This window comes from Lathyrus oleraceus, chromosome 3 (assembly GCF_024323335.1).
Source record: "Lathyrus oleraceus cultivar Zhongwan6 chromosome 3, CAAS_Psat_ZW6_1.0, whole genome shotgun sequence".
Taxonomy (NCBI): Eukaryota; Viridiplantae; Streptophyta; class Magnoliopsida; order Fabales; family Fabaceae; genus Lathyrus; species Lathyrus oleraceus.
In genome coordinates, this window is record NC_066581.1 from 195,110,039 (window position 1) to 195,118,424 (window position 8,386).

The 8,386-nt window shown below is 33.0% G+C and overlaps 1 long non-coding RNA gene across 1 annotated transcript; it reads left to right on the top strand.

Moving 5' to 3' along the window:
* The first annotated feature begins 3,673 nt into the window (after positions 1-3,673).
* Positions 3,674-5,110, top strand: LOC127126217 (uncharacterized). Its single transcript, XR_007804933.1, has 2 exons — positions 3,674-4,174; positions 4,799-5,110. It is a non-coding gene; the product is annotated as an uncharacterized LOC127126217 (long non-coding RNA).
* The last annotated feature ends 3,276 nt before the right edge of the window (positions 5,111-8,386 follow it).

Consider the following 8,386-nt stretch of genomic DNA (forward strand, 5'->3'; position numbering starts at 1 on the left):
GACCATCTCCCTTTTCGTACAGTTTGTTATGAAAATGATTTGATTAAGTTATATGTTTGTAAAAAATGACAATTGTTTGACTGACCGAGTAAGAGAACTTGTATTCAAACAATTGAGGAGAGAAGTTGAAGACTCAAAGTCATCTCCTTTTTCATTTAGCTTATTATGAAAATTATTTGGTTTAATCGGGTTTAGAAGTTTGTAGAGGAACGACAATTATTTGAATAACCAAGTAAGAGAACTTGTATTCAAATAGTCGTGGAGAAAAATTGAAAACTCAAAGTTATCTCCCTTTTAGTTTCTTGTTATAAAAGGATTTGATTTGTTTTTGCTTAAATGGATTAGAAATGACGACCATTTGACTAACCGAGTAAGAAAACTCATATTCAAATAATCGAGGAGAGGAGTTGAAAACTCAAAACCATCCCCCTTTTCATTTTCAAATGGAGTGTCGTTTAGATGTGATTAAGTATTTTAATTTAACTTTCGATGTCGGATCGAGGTTGTTGATTCTAAGTGTTGGCAACAATTTTGGTAAAACAAAGAGTGTTCACAAGATGTCTTGTGTGATGTCTTAACATAAGATATCCTATGTACCTGCTGGAGTTAAAGAACATATGCAAGCAGGATTGTTTCAGAATGCCACATAAAATAACAAGGCTTCTGATATTGGTTGTACCTGCTGGAGCTTAACTAGAAGACATGTTCATGCAGGATTGTTTCAGATGACATACACAATGTCATGGTATCTGATATGGCTGTACCTGCTATAAAAAGAAATATGGATTATGCAGGATTTTTCCAGATGTCAGACCCGATTTCATGACATCTTGTACACAGAACATTCAGTATGAATGTCTGGTGTTTTGTGATTGCACAATAAATGGCAATCATTGGTTGATTGAAGATATGGCTAGCTGGCGCATTCTTTCAGGGATTTCAACCAGATTTACTTATTTTCCAGGGAGATCTATACAACTGTTATAAAAAGATTTGATTGGAAAATAGATTTAGGGTTTTCAAGATGTCCAATGTTTCTATAAAAGGGGACTCAGAAAACCTGTTTGTACACACAACCAAGACTTAGAGAAATTTAGAGAGAGAGCTAGGGTTTGTGTCTGTAGGTCATTCAAGTCATCCTTTGATGACTGAATTGGACTGATTTGTCTTTTTGATCAAAGCTTTGAAGCAAGATCAAGAGTGTGTCTTCTTGATTGAAACTGTGAAGTAAAATCAAGAGTGTGTAATTGAAAAGTATTTTCTTTTCACAAGGGATTGTTGTTTAAGATCACGGGTTTGTGATTGTAAGGGAAGTGAGTGGGTTCTCATATCTAAGAGTGCTTAGGTAGAAATTGCACGGGTAGAGATTAGGTGAGAAAGACTGTAACTTGGTCAAGTGTACGGATAGTCTTTGAACTAATTTTATTATAGTGAATTTCCTTCCTGGCTTGGTAGCCCCCAGACGTAGGTGAGTTGCACCGAACTGGGTTAACAATTGCTTGTGTGATTTGCTTTTCAATTCTGTTTAATTATCCATTGTTTATAGCCAGATATCAGTGTCGTGACATTACCTTCGACATCTTATATCTGATACCGGAATTTCAGAGGTTTTAAAAATTGCATTCTTGTGAATGAATTGAATTTATTTAGTGAATGGTCCATTTAATCGATTAATTAAAACCGAGTAGGTCTCATTTTAAGAAAGCCCAAGAGTAAATGTGAGGTTGATGGCGATGCTTTTACAAGCGATCGACTTACATAGGTGTTTTGAAAAATGGGCTCGACTTTGAATCGAGAGGTTTTATTTGTTTTTTTTTTTATTTTTAAAATGGTTTGAATTGATGGCATGGGAATTATAATCTTTTTTTGTATTTTTTAAGTCTATCATTTTTAGGTTCATTTTAAGATGAGATGAATGATGTACAATGATATAAAGTAAATATAAAAAATAAATGTTAGAAGCGGAATTTAAAAGAGTTAGATGTTAATTGCGGTAATTAAAAATTAGAGTTAATCGTTAAATGTTAGGTGTTAATTGAAATCAACATGGAATAATCAAGAGAATTGCAATAAAATATTAAATCTAAAACAAATAACTAAAGTTTAAACAATTTATAAAAGTATCATTAAATTAAAACTCAAAACAATATCAAAAATCTCAATTCTAAAATATTATCCAAAATATTAATTTTAAAATATTAATAAAGATTAAATTCTAAAATCATTCTAAATTAAAATTCTAAAATAATTTTAAATCAACTTATAATTCTAATTAATCTACAATTATTTAAAAAAAAGATCTAATTAAATTCTAAAATATTTTCAAAGATTTAAATCTAAAATAATTCTAAATTAAATTAAAAATTCTAAAGTAATTCTAAATCGACTTATAATTCTAATTAATCTACAATAATTTCTAAAAAAGGAAAACTAATTAAATTCTAAAATATTAACAAAGATTAAATTTTAAAATCATTCTAAATTAAATTAAAAATTCTAAAATAATTCTAAATCAACTTATAATTCTAATTAATCTACAATTATTTCTAAAAAAAAATCTAATTAAATTCTAAAATATTTTCAAAGATTAAAATCTAAAATCATTCTAAATCAAATTAAAAATTCTAAAATAATTCTAAATCAACTTATAATTCTAATTAATCTACAATTATTTAAAAAAGATCTAATTAAATTCTAAAATATTTTCAAAGATTAAAATCTAAAATCATTCTAAATTAAATTAAAGATTCTAAAATAATTCTAAATCAACTTATAATTCTAATTAATCTACAATAATTTCTAAAAAAAGATCTAATTAAATTATAAAATATTTTCAAAGATTAAAATCTAAAATCATTCTAAATCAAATTAAAAATTCTAAAATAATTCTAAATCAACTTATAATTCTAATTAATCTACAATTATTTCTAAAAAATATCTAATTAAATTCTAAAATATTTTCAAAGATTAAAATCTAAAATCATTCTAAATTAAAATAAAGATTCTAAAATAATTCTAAATCAACTTATAATTCTAATTAATCTACAATTATTTCTAAAAAAAGATCTAATTAAATTATAAAATATTTTCAAAGATTAAAATTTAAAATTATTCTAAATTAAATTAAAAAATCTAAAATAATTCCAAATCACCTTATAATTATAATTAATCTACAATGATTCCTAAAAAAGAAATCAAATTAAATTCTAAAATATTTTCAAAGATTAAAATCTAAAATCATTCTAAATTAAATTAAAGATTCTAAAATAATTCTAAATCAACTTATAATTCTAATTAATCTACAATTATTTCTAAAAAAAGATCTAATTAAACTATAAAATATTTTCAAAGATTAAAATCTAAAATTATTCTAAATTAAATTAAAAAATCTAAAATAATTCCAAATCACCTTATAATTATAATTAATCTACAATTATTCTTAAAAAAGAAATCAAATTAAATTCTAAAATATTTTCTAATTAACATTCTAAAAAAAATCAGTATGGGCCTAAAAAAGAACCAACCAATCGAAATATACAACAAATAATAATAATAAAATAAAATAAAAATAAAATAAAATGAACAGGGGTCACCCATCCGAAAATGGGGTGCTAAAATAAATAAAAGCTCAATTGGGCCTGGACTGGAGGCCTACCGCTGGAAAACAAGTTTCTCCCAATGAGGGAGCCCTTTTCGCCTAAAGCCAGCAGAAAAGCGCTTAAGCGCTTCATTTGTCAAAAAACAACTCTCTCTCTCTTTTCCTCTCAGAGCAAACACAAGCTCTGCAAACTTCTAAACACCTCTGACTTCAACCTACCGGAGAAGATGGCAGTTGCCGGCCAACGGCGGCGGCGCCACCTTCTTCTCCGGCGAACCACCACTCAAAACCTAAATCTCAAATACCAACTCCCCTTTATTCACGCTCGCGGTTGCGGATCCAGCCATAAAAACAACAAAATCCCAACCACAAACCCAAATCGGAAACCCTAAAACAGAAAACCCAATTCGCACAAAACGAAATTAAACCCAAGATCTACAGAGTCTCAAGAAATTACCAAAGGAAAAAGGATCAACGAGAAGAGCTCTATATCAAGACGAAATTAAAAGGGAAAGAAGAAACTCAAGACTACCTACACGGAGAGATTTTGGCGTGGTTCCGGCGACAAACTCGAAGGTAATGTAATTATCTTCTGATTCCTTTAGAGCTGCCTCCTACTCCTCCTTTGCTTTAGATTCAGCTTATAGCTCAACCTTGCTCAAACTCTGGTGATAAGTTTGAGCGGTTGATGAAAAAAAATGAGCTTTAGGTTTTTTTTTTTCGAAATATATTGTTACTGTATATTCTGGGTTCTGAAAAAGAATTGCTTGGTTGTTGCTGTTAACTTTCTAGGATTTTCCTTAGAAATTTTGCTCTGTGTGTTTGCTGTTGTGTTCTAGGTTTTTTTTTTTAGAAAATCTCTTACTGTGTTGTCTCTTTGGAGTTAACAGAGAAAAAAACTTTGAAAATTTCTTCTGGATTTTTATCAAAACGTTTTTTTTACTGTTAATTTGTTGTTGTTATATATGTGATGAATGTTGAGGTTCTGAGATAACTTGTTAAGTTATCCTTTTTCCAGATTTTGTGGGATAATTACCTTATGGATTTAAGGTTGTTGATGTGGATATTGCAAAGTGTTCTCCTTGGTTTACTGTGTAACCAAATAATCTGTTTATTTTATGGTTTATTTTCCAGTTTGTTTTAAGTGCTTATTTTGATAAGCAATTTTTTTTAACTTTGAATTTGGTTTTGCATTTGCAGGTGAAGTGATGTTGAATTGATTGAAAAGGGGCACTGACTTTTTGAGTTGGGGCACTACACGAAGGGACCATTGGCTTTGGAGAAAGTCTCTGAAGACTACTTCAAACCATTAGACTCCATTCAATTATTTTCAGAATTTTAGATTATTTTTGTAACCTGTAAATTAATCAAATGCTCCTTTGGATTTTTGTGTAAATTTGGATTATTTGGAGTTTTTTTAATATGTAAATTTAATTTGAAACTTCCTTTTTTTTGGAGAACTATGTAACTAATTTTTTTGGGATTATCAGCAAGATCTTTTTATAATTTTAATTTAAGCTCTATTAGAGTAACTTGTAACATTTGGACTTAATTGAAATATGATTTGGAATATCACTTGGAACATTATTTGGAACATGATTTGTGCAATTAGTCTTTTTTTAAAAATTCTAAACCTTGCCTTAACAATCTAATAGTATTAATCAAAAGAAAATTTACTATAATTTAAATTGAAAATGGATTGGGCTCAACAATGCAATTTAATGGACTTTTAATTTGATTGATTTTAACACATTAATATTATCAAAAATAAAATGTGCCAAAAATTCCTAAGATAAAACAGGTCACACAAATGTTGCACTTTCAAACTTTGATCCTAAAAACTAATTAAATACTCGTGCATGTGATATCTTAATCTTAAACCAACATACTCACTTAGAAGAGATACAAGTTTAGTTTAAGGATTTTTTATGAATGGTTTAGAGATTTGGCAGATGTATTTGAGACGTGCAAATGGGTTTAATGATGAGTGATCATAAAAATATCCATGACTCTTAATACCTTACCAATAATCAAATGGACTTTGAATTAGTAATGTAAAAAGATTCAAGCCACATTTTAAATTATGGACACGTTTATGCAAATGGGCCTTTGAAACAAAGAGATCTCACGGGTAAACCAAAATGGGCTTTGTTAGCCAAAAATGCACATACCATCCCATGCTTCAGTAAGACAAACGCAGCAGATATTTTCTTAAGGAATCTTTAACAGATGAAAGTGTCCTTGAAGACTTGATGTCACCAAAGGGCTGAGAAACCTTAAGATGAAGCTTATGTCTTAAGATAAGATATATGTCTTATAGCATTGGATAGTGAATGCTGGTTGAAGATTTTTTCTTACCCGGACAAAATTGGGGTATGACACATATGAATTAAAAAAACTAACATCTTGTTTAAACTAACATCTTGTTTAAACTAACATCTTATTTCACTTTATCGCAATTGTTTTTACTTTATTTGTTTTTTATGTATGTTATGTTTTTATGTTGTTTATTTTCAGTCAATCTAACCATGAGTGAGTAGTCCTTTAGGGACAAGGGGTCATGAGATCTATCTCATGCCAAACCCCAATTGACTTATCAGTTTACAAATCATGAGAAAATAAAAAGCTTAAAAGTTATTTTAGAATCTGAAAACTTAAATATATTTGTGTCGGTGTTAGCCTGTGACTTTTGACTCAAGTTGCACTGAAATCTATAGTGTCATATTTGGTAAAATCTTATAATAGGGCGCCCTCGCCTAACCAAGATTCAAAGGAACCGCCTCAGGGGTCCACCCAATGTGGAAGTTAAATGAGATAAATTTCTCGCTGACTCTGGAAGTATAGGTGGTCACTAACCTCCCTAATAAGGGGGAACAGTTAAGACTACGTCCAGGGGGAAAACGGTAGCCCCCAGGAATCCCTATAAATACCTTATCCCTTAAGGGGAATGAGACATATCTTCAAGTCATACACACTTACTACTACTCAGAGAGCTTCACACTCCTAGTATCCCCAACACCGTAAAACTAATCGCCCACTTGCAATCCAACAGCGTCGGCCACTAACAGGGCATCTCACCTCATGTGAGTTAGTCCCTCAAATAACCTCAAATACCACCATAAAGGACTACTTTCCATCGTGATCTAACCATCACCCTCAAACATTTAATATACCTATAAAGGCTTATAGGTCTCCCTACCCTTACAAGGGGAACACATACACACACACCTGTACTTTTTGGATAGTATAGTGACGCCTACCGCGGGACCCGATAAAACTAACATGGGATGCACCTCCTTTTAACAAACATCATCTTCCCTACCGTACCCCAATCTCCAACATCTAGTTGTTATTGGTCATGGTGAACAGAAGAGCTTCACCCCTTACTCTTAAGTGTAATAGCGGTATAGGTGATGCCAAGGCCATAGTGGAGATGCAAGCCGCCATGGACAAATTACGATTCCATTACCAGACGATGTCCAAAACATCATGCAGTGCCAACAGGAGGTCAATCCCCCAGAAGAGGCGAAATTGTTGAACCCCTAGCCACTTTCGCACGAAATATGGGGGGCCTTGTCTCCGAAGCTTTCAAACCTTCGTCCTTGGCCAAGTTTATAAGGTGCAATGCTCCTTATGAGTACGTAGCCTCCATCAACACGCATATGGCCATCATTAAAGCACCAGACTCCCTAAAATGTAAGTTGTTGCCAGAAACCTTTAGGGAGGCCGCCCTTAAATGGTATATGGGCCTTCCTCGTGCCTCTATCAATAACTATCAGGAATTGGTGAGAAAGTTGGTACACTAATTCGCCTCCAGTCGCCATCGAAATATGTTCACCACGAGCCTATTTAATATCCGTCAAGGTCCTCCAGAATCACTAAGGGACTATCTCGCCCGCTTCAATAAGGACACCATCAAGGTTTCCCCTTCGAACCAAGAAATATTAGTGGGGGCATTCCAAAATGGACTCAAGGTGAGACACTTCAATGAATCCCTCACTCAAAAGCCAACACTTATGCTAGCTGAGGTAGTCGCCAGGGTGGAATGTTACATCAAAGGCAAAGAAATTAATGTTGAAAAGAAGGCCCGCGACGCCAAGGAGCACGTCCCTAGTACTAAGAGCTCTCACATCTCAAGAAAGAACAGTTATCCCTCGCCCATAAAGGATAAATCCACATTCAAAAGGACGGGGAAAATCATGGAGAGCTTCACACCTTTGAACACCCACTGAGAACAGATTTTGCGAGAGGTGCTCCACCTACACAACATCCCAATACCACCTACCCCCAGGTCCAAGGTGATGGGACATGAACCCGAAAGATGGTGTAAGTTCCATAGGGTAAAGGACACGATACCGACGATTGTTACTAGTTGGAAAAGGAAATAGAAAAGATAATACAGGAAGGCCACCTCAAGAAGTTTGTGAAGGGTGACTCAACCACCCAGGCAGTATAATGTAACCCACGCGGGTGAGAAGATTCTAGAAGTTTAGGGCCGAGTATATCCAAAGAAGTTCCTAATGATGAGGGTGGTACAACAGTGCGCCACACATTTAATACGATAACAAGAGGATTCAATGGGGGAAGCGAGACTAGCTCCGCCCAAAAAATCTACGCCTGTCAGATCCTAAGCGTAGAAGACCTCTCCCAGGTCAGGAATACGTAGGCACCAGAGGCCGCGATTGTCTTCTCAAAGGAAGACGTGTTTGGTTTCCATCCCCATAATGATGATCCTATGGTCACCACCTTCAAATATGAGTAATGGGAGATCAAGAGAGTCCTAGTGGA